The sequence below is a fragment of the Phragmites australis genome, chromosome 23 (genome assembly GCF_958298935.1).
Source record: "Phragmites australis chromosome 23, lpPhrAust1.1, whole genome shotgun sequence".
Taxonomy (NCBI): domain Eukaryota; kingdom Viridiplantae; phylum Streptophyta; class Magnoliopsida; order Poales; family Poaceae; genus Phragmites; species Phragmites australis.
In genome coordinates, this window is record NC_084943.1 from 422371 (window position 1) to 435063 (window position 12693).

Genomic DNA, 12693 nt, shown 5'->3' on the forward strand with positions numbered 1-12693 from the left:
TCACTAGTTCATCCATCCGTCGTGACGAACGCACATACCTGCATTTTTTAGCCCTTTTCAAAAACATATTTTGCAAATGAACCTTTCAAAAACTTTGCCTAGAAATGAATTTTACAGTGCCAACAAACATGACATCGTAGGTCAATAATATGACATCACAATCTTTGACGCTATGCTATGAAGCATTAAAATGGACCCACTTCTTTATCAGTCTTCTCTCTTATTTTTCCCACCCAAGTCAAGAACAGACGCAAGTATATGTAGTTTTTCATTTAGTTTGATATGTGCATATCAATTGTTCTTTCAATGCATTTTTAAGTGATATTTGTAGTTTTTTTTATTTAATTTGATGTATGCCTATCAATTATATCTTAAAAGATTTAGGTTCCATTTGCGGCGTTAAGATATCATTGAACTCAAGAGTTCGTTTGAGGAGAAAGAATAAAAATTATCCCAGCATAAAAGAGTGTGATGCCTCGGTGACTCCCACTCTTCATATTCCTAAGTGTGAATATGGGTGTCTACCGAGGTGAAACAATCAAAGCATTATTTTACGGCTACTCAAGCTTACTACACTTGTGTGGATTCTCGTGTAAGTGCATATTAGCTGATTAATAGTAATCATGCTACTATATAGTTATTGATTTATTTTCTATAATTTGATAGAAGGACATAAAATGTTTATTCTTCTAGTGGATTGATGGCCCGAAGAAGTATGATATAAGGGTTTGTATATTCCTGTATTGAGATTATCGTAGTGGTCCGTACCATATGCTCAAACATTAGGTGTATCCTTCACCGAACTCACTAAAAATAACAGAGGAGAAGAAGAAGAAAGAAGCTAGTGCTAGACATTGAAAGAACCCCCTTTACCATTGTGGTATCCGTGCTGAGCTCCAACGTCTGCTAGTGTGCCCTCCCTTCAAGACAATCAGACGCTGCTCACGGAAATGGACCTCTGAGCTCACAAGCTGCTACTCCACTTTTATCACCGCAAAAGATCAATGCTGCCTTTTGGTAGGAAACGTGACAAGAACGACTGATCATTCTTGGAGGAGGCCAAACCGGAGAAGATTCCTACGCGTGCCATGACCCAAACCCAACCTTGCAACAATCAGGCATGGACTCGTCGTACCTTGGTAGTTCCCGTACCATATTCCGGTCCAACCAATCCACCGCCAGGTCCAACATATGCATCATCTCCTTCCTTGATGGACTGGACAATTGGCATCAACTCCTTCCTTGTCAAAGCCTCTACTTCTCCTGGTAGTATCGATTTGCAATGTTTAGTCCCATGCACATTCCATTCCATTCCATGCTCTCTTTGTATTTGGCAGAGTCAACAATATTTACGGAAATTCAGGCATGGCAATTGGCGACGTGCTTTGCTTCTGATTTGACGTGAACCACACCACCAATGCTTGCATTTTCAGAATCAATGGCTGATTGGTTAGTTAGGAATTGCTTTACCAACCACTATGGAAGCTCGATCGAAAAGTTGGTTATAGGTTAGTTGGGTTTAGGGTTGGTGCTTATCAGCTCAACAATCAATCAATCAAACAGGCTCAGGCTATAAGATTCGGGTTGGTGATGCAACTTGGCACGGGCTTTTCTTCGCGGCTGCGTTCGTCATGGTGCCGTGACATGGGCCTAAATGGTCACTCATTGGAGTCTATGTGGTCCAGCCCATCAAGATTATTCTAGGCCCATATGGTCTCAGAACTTGCCAGGACCCTTTTTTTTATTTTCTTCCGATTAAGGACTAGATAAATTGTTTCCCAAAAAAGGTACTGACCGATGTCTTCAAAAAAAAGAAGGGGGGGGGGGGGGGTCAGGATCGATAAGATGTGATACTAAAAATCTATATATAGCTGCATCGAGATGAAATGAGATATCAGCTAGTATATTCTAGTATACTACAGAGCCAAGAAATGAAATCTCAGAGGTGGAATGAATACTGAATAGTCTGCAGGAGTCAGAGCACATTGATGTCATCGCTGCGGCCCAAGGATGAGAGTCTCCTGCATCCAATTCAAGTAGCCAAGCAAGCTTGTAAACTCGTCAGGTCACATCCACACCGTCCGGCAACGCCTTGAGCCCCGGTGTTACTCCTGGTGTTAAAGCTCACCCTGCCAAGCATTGGCTACCGCCGCTGCTGCTCCTGCTGCTGCTAAGCACTGTGTCATGGCTCCAGCGTGACACACAGTAACTTCTTCAGTTTCAATGCGATCAGTTCATGCTGCTGCTGTTATGTCGTTGTGGATACAGTGACTTGACAATGAAATCGATGTGACCAGTTCATGCTTCTTCAGTTTCAATGCAAGATCACTAAGCCTGGTTTAGCATCTGCAGCAAAGCACAGACAAGTGTTTCCTTTTTGTTATTCTAGGGAAGAACAGACAAGTGTTGAGTTTGTGTCTCCAGCTGGATGGATGCATCAAATATTTGCAGAGACGGGTAGTTGAGGCGGTGAGATTGCACTGCACTGAATCGGCACTTGGTAAATGCTAGCACTAGCAGGGGTACTATCACTCCAGTCAGCAAAAGCTGAAGCAGCACCCCTCCTGCCAAGTTCATAATTGGGCTGCGGCCTGCAGCTGCACCCTAGCCAAGCTCCAGGCCGGAGAGGAGCAGAATCTCTGGACAAAATCCACAACCCAAACTTGAAGACTCTGACCTCTCCTTCCCCCCTCTTGCACAGATAAACCTCATGCCCTCCTTTTCAGCTGAGCTGCCGCGACACTAGAGTAGACTCACCTGAGTACATAGGGCTAAGAACGGATTAGAGGAGATGAATAGGTGTATCACTAAATTTTTAGACGGTTTTTTTACTATTTTATTACTTAACATACTTTAAAATAAAGAGCGGAAGAAAAAAAAATCTAAAGAAGCAAGATAAAATCACAATGATCATGAAAAGACAATGACTCTACTAGATAGATCCAAACACTAGATTCCATGATAAACCAATCTAAATGTCATCACTCACAAACTCTTCCAACTTAATTGAAAAATATTTAGATCTAAGAAATGAGAAACATGATTTAGAAGATAGAGATTTCAAGAACAACTTATATGAGATTGTTATCCCTCTAGCAACAAGAAGAACCATTTCAACAAGGTGAAATTTTTTGGCTTTCAAATAAAAACCAAAAATGCAACGAAAACCGAGAAACTTACAACCAATCAAGTGAGCCAATAGAAAAAAAAGTAGAAGTAGATTAATACAAGCATAGTAGAAACCATAAACTTCTTTATTTTCAAAGGATAGTCCTATTTTTGACGAATTATAAAGTAATATGCGTATAAAAGGTTCTCACCCTTTTAAAATCCTAGCTTACAACTCCCAAATGATTAGCTTCAAAATAGCTCAACTAGTCCACCCTCTCTATTTATAGCCTAGGTTCATTAACCCCTAAGTTTACTAGATGGTTCACAAAATACCTCTCTCTTCCAATACACTCCATCTACTATCGAGTATATTTCCGTCCATCTTTTTCTTCGTCCATTGAACGGCCATGGCACCTTCATGACTTAGCTTCGTTTCGACGCATGTTTTACGATGATGTCACGTGCACTTCACATTTTCCCACGGTTTTAAGGCCAAACCACATAACCGTCTCGCACGCTTTTCAAAGCGTGACCTACCGTCACTTGCTTACACCTTAAGCAAGCCACCCGATGTCGACGTGTGTACCCCATCTTGCGATCTCGACCGTCGGTAAGTCCCTCCCGCTCCTGATCCCTCGATCCGCCTTATCACTTGCAACAACATCCCTTTCGCTTGACATTGTCAACACGTCGTCTCCATCCATCGTCTCATACCTTGCTTGCCCTCCACGTGTACAGCTAGGATCACCCTTGACTCTGCTCGACCTCCTTGATTATCCGGCACCAAGCACCCCGCTTAGCCCTGATCATCCCGTCGTCGACCGTCAAGTTACATTCATCACCTACACATGACAAGACAAGCACACACGTTTCTCTAATTCTATCTCTAATTAGTCATAAACAAAAATTCTTGTAGAAATGGTTCTCTCAGAAAAATTATGAACATCGGATGATTCGATGTACCACTACCGGAGACAGCTTCATTGCCGAGTGCCTCAGACACTCGGCAAAGGACGATATACACTCGGCAAAGGTTTTGCCGAGTGCTACACTCGGCAAAGGGCGCTCGGTAAACAGTTTGTCGGCAAAGACCTCTTTGCCGAGTGCACTTTATCGGGCACTCGGCAAAGGCTTTGCCGAGTGCTAATCTGACACTCGGCAAAGGTCTCCGCTTTGCCGAGCGCCAGTGAATCAAACACTCGGCAAAGGTGGCATCTGTGCCGAGTGCCACCGGGAGGACACTCGGCAAACAGGCCATCTTTGCCGAGTGCCTGGACCGTGGCTCTCCGCAAATCTGTGATGTTTGCCAACTGTAATGGCGTTTGCACTCGGCAAAGTGACTGAAAACAGCATTTTTTATTTGTTTTTTACATCCCATCCAAACAAACAGAAGATATATATATATAACAAACATCACCAACATCACATATATATCATCAACAGCACATATATATCACCAACACCACATATATATCACAAACGTCACATGTCTCACAATATATCACAAATAAGTTCACAAGTAATCCAAGTGCTCCATCATCTACAACCATAATTGCAAATAGAAGTACCATTAACAACCATAAGTATCATCACCAAGATGGTCAATGAAACTGATTTGGTGAAGGATTCGCTGAAGCATGAGGATCGTTCGATGCCGCCGATTGATTCTGCACAAAGGAGAAGAGATTGCATGTGTGAGACAAGATAAATATATACCATACATGAATAAAACTTTCATACTCCACTAGGTTTGACCGTAAGCATGAACATACAAACTAAAACATTTATACTCACAGGAGTAGAATAGTGAGGAGGTAGAGGTGGAGCGAATAGCGAAGGTGGCGGAGCTACACCCGTAGCGGCGCCAATACTTTGCATGTACTGAAGAATCTCCACCATCCTCCGCTGCTCGGCCTCCCGCTCGGCCTCCACCCTCTCCATCGTCGCCTGCATTTGCTCCCGTATCCTCCTCTTTTGTTCCAGCTGGGCCTACAATATATTCACCCTAATGTTACAATAATGCAAAGGAAAGGTATGAAAAAAACCAATGAACGACGAATAAACCAGGAATAACCTCGAGTGCCTCCACCCGGTGGTGTGAAGTGTCCTTCCGAGGTCGTATGGCCGGGCTCGTGCTCGTGCTGCTTGCTCGAATCTGGGAGAGACTGGGAGTAGCGGCCGAGTCGATTGCGCCGTCGCCAATCCAGTATCGCCCATGCTTCTTGCCTCCTCCCACCCTCATGACGACTTCTCCATCAAGGTCCTCGGTGCTCGGATCGTACTCTGGCCCATGGACCTCCCTTGCCATCGATGTGTACTCACTAAGGCGGTTGTGGACGGTCGCATTGCTGTACGCCTCGGGCCCGTCCTCCGGGTTGTAGTCGACGTCGGACGTCGCCTTGCCCTTGTGGGCCATAGCAAATGCCTTGAAGATGGAGCAAGGCTGGCCACCATGTGACGCCGACTGCGAGAAAAATAGCAAGATGATTAGAAATCATGCAGAATTGAGCGTTAGAATAAATAAATGAATTCGCGTACCCATGTTTGTGCGTATCCGCTGAGGTTGCGGCTGCCTTGATGGTGTGCTACACCTGGCATCATCAAACGCCACTCCCGGCACAAGTTGTGCGTCTCCTCCCACTCGCGTGAGCACCACTTGTCCACCATCTGTTCCCAGCACTGGGGATGCGCGGCGCACCAATAAGGAATCATCTACAGGCCATCCAGTACATGACATATCAGAAGATGAAATTAAGCCTACTTAATCTCAAAAGGAATCAGTATTAATGTTCTATATTTACCTGCAGGTACTGGTCCCGGGTCAGCGTCATGGTCCTTGCGTCCCTTTTGGTGACCTTCGTTCCAACGACGGTCCCGTGGTAAGTTACGACGGCCTGGATGCGCGCCTCGTAATGCATGTCCACGGCGAGTTTTTTGCAGCATTTGGTAGCCACCGCATCCGCCCTGGCCTCATGTCCGTCCTGGCATCTAAAGAAATCCTGCATACAAACACGATGTATCCATTCATTATTTCAAGAATGTCCAACAAATACGATGTATTGAGCAATGTAGTGCGAGGAAGACTTACCCACAGCTCTTGCTTCACCCGCTCCGCCTTGTTGTTGAATACCCTGCGGGCCCGATCTGCAGCATCGGGGGCGGCGGCGTAGTGGTCAAACGAGTAGGCCGGCCCCGTCACTCCGGCGTACTCAACCAGGCCAGGGAAGTGCTCCTTGCACAGAAGACCGAGGATGCCATTGACTTGGCGTGTGTGAGCACCTCCACTCGCCACAATCGTCCAGTTCCTGCCCAAGTGATTAAGAAAAATTATTAATTTCTATTTTGATTTTCAACATATCATATAAAGTAGTGATAACATCTAAAGTTACTTACTTTTCCCCCTCGGGTCGAATCAGCGGGCGTCTCTCACGAGGTATCGGTCGCTGAGGGAGGCTCGCGGGACCTCGCAAGTAGACGCTCGACGAACTAGAGGAAGCGGAACCCCCTGCTGTCGCCTCCTCCTCGTCGTCCTCCTGCACGTCCTCCTGCGCGTCCTCCTGTGCCTCCTCGGCGTCCTCCTGGGGCACCTGCTCCTCCTCCTCCTCCTCACGCGACGGGGCGGCAAGCGACGACTCCCTCCTGCGGCTGCTCCTCCTCCTACTCTGCCCCGGTGCAGCGGTCATTGTCCTTCGGTACAAGGACGTTAGCTTCCTCATCCCACCGCCCACCATCTTTGTTCAATCACCTGCAATTAAAAAGAGTAAACCAATAAGCACAGATAAACAAGAAGTACTTAGAAAGAGATGCAAAATAAACAAAACGTAATTACAAAATAACATAGTATTACATGTATTAGAAATAATCTTCATGATCGGGATTAGCTGGATCATAAGTCTCATCATCACTATCAATCATGTCGAAATAATCAACACTATCCGAATGAGCAATGTTGCCATTGTCATTGTTTAAATGTAATCGCTCAAGCATTTGTAAGTCCTTCACATTTCCACCTCATCTCCAACGTCCTCTTCAATAACCGTTTCATTGTCTACTTCCATTCCGATCGCTTCGGTTAAGTCTATCTCAAACCTCCCTTCTAGTCCCTCTTCTTGAAAGAACTCTCCGTCATATGTGTTTGGGTCTAAGTTGTAATCTTCATCGTTTGGGACAGGCACTTTACCGTGTGGCGATACCCTGTGCACAATATCCCAACCCTTAAGATGCCTTATGGTTTGACACGCATATGGGAGATAATAAACTTGCGTGGCCTGTTGGGCCACAATATAGACATCGTCTCCTGGTAAGACGGAATCCTGTCGAATTTCGACTAGCCCAAGATTACAATATGTCCGTCTCGTTACTTCAGGATCAAACCAATGGCATTTAAATATGACGGGATTAAAAGGTTTGGAACCATGAAACTTGAGTTCGTATATTTCTTCAATTCTTCCATAATACTCGACCTCATCAACGCCGGGCGTAAAAACTCCGGAACTTGTGGTTCTTCGATTGGGCCGACTCTGCTCGTAGCTTGTTGTGCGAAAGCGATATCCATTCACGTCATAACCAGAAAATGACCTGACCCTATAGGCAAAGCCATCGGCAACCTGTCTCAACTCGGCACACATAGACGCATCCCTCTGGCCCTGCAAGCTCAAGCAGGATACATCGTTATATTATTCGCACGTACGAGTAACTTGGATTGTCAAACTAAGTACGAGCTAAATTGGACGGTACCTTCCGTTTGAACCAAGAAATGAAATCGGGCATTCCATTTCCCGCACCCTGTCTAAGAAGGGTATCTACCTGCTGCGGGGTAGGATCCCTTGATTGACGCCAGAATTCATGAAGAAATTCCCTGTACCAACGAGAAACAAGGGGGTTAGATGCAGAATAGTGACGGCGTATTTAATAAGTTCGTTGAGAACTTACTGCATGTACGGCGCCACTTCATCAAGGTTGGTCAACACGTATAGCATGATATGGTGCCACTCTTCATGATTCAAGGTCTTGGGGGTCGATGCACTTGCGCTTCCGAGTTGGCCTCGGAAAAGGCTGAGGTTCGATTCATTTTCGCCAGCATTGTAACGAGGGGGTGGATTATGCATGCTAGGGAGGTTGTCACCATAGTATGTTGTTGTGAAGTTCGCCACCTCCTCCAGAATGTATGCCTCTGCAATGGAAGCCTCGATTTTGCATTTATTTCTACATTTCTTTCGAAGAACCTTTAGACATCTCTCGATTGGATAGCACCAACGGCCCTGCACGGGCCCCCCCATTCGTGCCTCGTACGGGAGGTGCAAAATCAAATGCTGCATCGGATTGAAGAAGCCGGGTGGAAAGATCTTCTCCAACTTACAGAGCAACACAGGTGTCATTCTTTCCAAGTCAGCAATCACGGTCCGAGATAACTCCTTGGCACAAAGCTGGCGAAAGAAATAGCTCAACTCTGCCAGCACTAGCCAGACATGCTCAGGGACATAGCCTCGAACCATCGCCGGAAGAAGCCGCTCAATCCATATGTGGTAGTCATGACTCTTCATCCCTAAGACTCGCATAGTAGATAAGTTCACTCCCCTCCTCAGATTAGCTGCATACCCATCAGGGAACATTAACGTCTGGATCCATTCTAGTACTTCCCTCCTTTGGGGCTTGCTCAAGACAAAATCGGCCTTAGGCCTTCTCCATGTCTTGCCGCGACTAGGAGGCTTCATATGTTGGTTTGGTCTATCGCATATCGTTGCCAGATCCACTCTAGCCTTAACGTTGTCCTTTGACTTGTCAGGAATGTCCATGATTGTTGCCCAAAGTGCCTCGGCAACATTCTTTTCAGTGTGCATTACATCAATGTTGTGTGGAAGGAGAAGGTCATCAAAATAGGGGAGCCGAGTCAAGCCCGACTTATGAGTCCACATATGTTGCTCACCATATCCCACAAAACCACCTTCTGGATTGACCACGAGACCATCTATCTATTCACGAACCGTGGCACCAGTCATTATCGGTGGTGCAGGGTCTGTCACTACGACACCTTTCGTAAAGTTCTTGATGTCTCGTCTGAATGCATGGTCAAGAGGGAGGAATTGCCGATGTTTGTCGAACGATGAATACTTGCCACCCTTCTGCAACCAAATGAACCTCAGACCTTCCTTGCATACTGGGCATGGGAACTTCCCGTGAACACACCAGGCGCAGAATATCCCATACGCCAGGAAGTCATGCAGGGAGTAGTGGTACCAAACATGCATTTTGAAGTTTTTCTTTGTAGCTCGGTCATATGTCCATACCCCTTCCTCCCAAGCACGGACCAATTCATCAATCACAGGCTCCATGAACACACCCATATTATTCCCCGGGTGTCCAGGAATTATCAACGACAAGAATACGTTCTGTCGTTGAAAGCATATGCCGGGGGGGGGAGATTGAGGGGGATAACGAACACGGGCCAACATGTGTATGGGGCAGCCATCATTCCATAAGGATTGAACCCATCTGTTGCCAGCGCAACACGTACATTACGAGCCTCTTTAGCTTTCTCATGATGAATGCCATCAAAGTGGGTCCATGCTTCACCATCGGATGCATGTACCATCCTGTCAGGATTGTATCGTTTGCCATTTTTGTGCCATGTCATCTGTTTCGCGGATTCCTCGGTCATGTATAGCCGTTGGATCCTCGGTATGAACGGAAGGTGCCGTAGGATTGTCACGGGAATGTCAAGCTGCCTCTTCTGGCCATCACCAGAATCTACCTCCAGGAACCTAGATGATTTACACTTTGGACAGTACTTTGCTTCCACGTATTCTTTCCTAAATAGGACGCACCCCTTCGGGCAAGCATGTATCTGCTCATACGGCATCTTAAGTGCACGAAGGAGTTTCTGTGACTCGTGCATGCTCTTTGGCAGAAGGTGACCCTCCGGAAGCAGGCTGCCAATAACTGCCAACATACCATCGAAGGCGTCTCGACTCAGGCTATACTGGGACTTTAACGCCATTATGCGTCCAATGGCATCCAGTTGAGAAACCTTTGTCTGGCCGTGAAGGGGTTTCTGTGCCGCGGCAAACATGTCGTAGAACGCCTTTGCGGTTGCCTCTGGCTCCTCCTCCATACGTCCTTCAGCGAACTGTGCCTCGTGATAGTCATTTAACATGTTTGCTACCCCGGCATCAGCATCATAATCCTCGACGCGTGGTCTCACCACCTCCTCTCTCATACGATCGGCTTCACCATGGTAGACCCACCGGGTATAGTCTGCCGTAAATCCATTCTTCCAAAGATGTTCCCCCATGACCTTCTTCGTTTGTCTTTTCCTGTTTGCACATTTGCTGCAGGGACAGCAAATTTTACTCGCTCCTTTAGCAGCCACGCCAAATGCCCGTTCCAAGAAAGCATCGGTCTTGTCGATCCATTCATTGGTGACCTGACCCTGACTTGCGCGGCCCGTGTACATCCACTCACGGTCCTCCATCCTCTAACATATATAGCGGCGAGTAATATAAACATCAATTGCATCTACATGACGTTCCTACTATCTAATAGGTGAGGATAGGTCCTAATCCCACGCGAGGATCCGTAGATGAGGTTAGTTTCCATGCTCTACTCCTATTCGAGACAGAATTTCGGCAGCACCTCCCCGCTGTTCTCCAAATACACGTCCTGCTAGGGAGAGTGTGTATCCGGAGAACAACAGGGAGATGATGCCGAAACTCTGTCTCGGATCGGAGCAGACCATGGAAACTAACCCCACCTACGCATCCGCGGGCTGTCCAAAAAACGTGGACAATTCGAAACAGATACGGTTTTAGATATGGAAATATCTGCATATTTCCAACCGTATCTCTTTCGAACGGGAGACGCCTAACTGGGTTACGTGATCTACGACCATGATACGGAAAGAGGGGTTATACCTAGGGTGGCGGTGGAGTCAGGCTAGCGGGGCCGTGGCGGGTCGGTGCAGTGGCGCGGCGACGCGGTGCAGACAGACCCGCAGCGGCAAGGAAGGCGATCGGGGTCGCCGAGGTACTCCGGCGCCGCTCCGACTGGCTCTTCTCTGCAAAAAAAGAAACATAAAACTGTTAATACAAAATTTCGGCAGCACCTCCCCTGCACGGTGAGGTTTCCAAAACCTGCAAGAAAACCAACGGCACGATGGCCGACATGCACATATATATGAACGGCACGATGGCCGACATGCACAAGATTATATCCAACCACATATATATAACAATGTCACAACCACTCCTACGACTACTTAGACTACCACCACTGCTACTCTACCACTACTACTACCGCAACTACTAGTAATACTACGACGACGACGACGGTATGGCATACCTAGTGGGCGTCGTAGGGCGGCGGTGGTGAAGGGGCCAGGGCGCCGGTGGACAAGACGACGGCTCGAAAAGCGTCGGGGACGTGGCAACGGCGGCCGGGGCGCCTCCTCCTCCTCCTCCTTCTTCTTCCTCCTTCCTCCTTCTTCCTCCTCCTCCTTCTCTTCCTCTTTCTTCCTCCTTCCTCCTTCTTCCTCCTCCTCCTTCTCTTCCTCCTTCTTCCTCCTCTCCTCCTCCTCCTCTCTTTCTCCTCCTCCTCCGGCGGCGCGGCGCTGGGGGCGGCGCGGGAGCGGGCGGCGCTGGCGCGGGGGCGGCTGGCGCGGGCGCGGGCGCCGCGGGCGCGGGCGGCGGCGGCAGCGGGTGCGTGTGTGCGGTGTGTGTGGGCCGCCTGGGCCGGGGGTTAAATCCCCCCTTTGCCGAGTGCCCCCGATCTGGCACTCGGCAAAGAGGGGTTTTTTTTAAAAAAATTAAAATTCTTTGCCGAGTGCCCCCGATCTGGCCCTCGGCAAAGAGGGGTTTTTTAAAAAAAATTAAAATTCTTTGCCGAGTGCCAGACGTCCTGGCACTCGGCAAAGAGGCTCCTTTCCCGAGTGTCATTTTTTGACACTCGGCAAACCCTATTTTTTTTTTCACTTTTGACCTTCAAACTTTTTCTGCAGTCCTCATACAATACCTGGTACTCCATGTTCCAATATGGCACATTTCTCGAACTTTTTCTATATTTCTTTAATTTATTTCAATTAATTGAATTTTCTTGGATAATTCAAATTATAACTGCTAGCCATTCGAATAATGAAAAAAAAATGAATGGAAAAATGATATTCATGTTATTTAGTATAATGTGAGGCCGTATCCAGGAACAGACCACCAATTTCGAACATCTTGTTCACGAAACATGACCACGAACTTGCGGTCGAGTTGTTTTTAAATTGTATAAAAAGCAAACGAAGTCCGAAAATCATGAAACTTGTCAAGATGTCATGATATCATATGTGGAGGCTGTGATAAAAATTTGAGAAGGTTTTGCGCAAGTTGTCACGTACGATGCTTGCAAACCACGAACTTGCGGTAAACTTCTTCAGAGATTCTTCGGTTTGCAAGCATCGTACGTGACAACTTGCGCAAAACCTTCTCAAATTTTTATCACAGCCTCCACATATGATATCATGACATCTTGACAAGTTTCATGATTTTCGGACTTCGTTTGCTTTTTATACAATTTAAAAACAACTCGACCGCAAGTTCGTGG

The 12693-nt window shown here is 46.9% G+C and overlaps 1 long non-coding RNA gene across 1 annotated transcript; it reads right to left on the reverse strand.

Annotated features, from left to right (window-relative positions):
• Window positions 1-6037: 6037 nt before the first annotated feature.
• Window positions 6038-6655, reverse strand: LOC133906392 (uncharacterized). Its single transcript, XR_009907768.1, has 3 exons — window positions 6505-6655; window positions 6200-6416; window positions 6038-6110 (listed from the first exon to the last, which is right to left on the reverse strand). It is a non-coding gene; the product is annotated as an uncharacterized LOC133906392 (long non-coding RNA).
• Between the last annotated feature and the right edge of the window lie 6038 nt (window positions 6656-12693).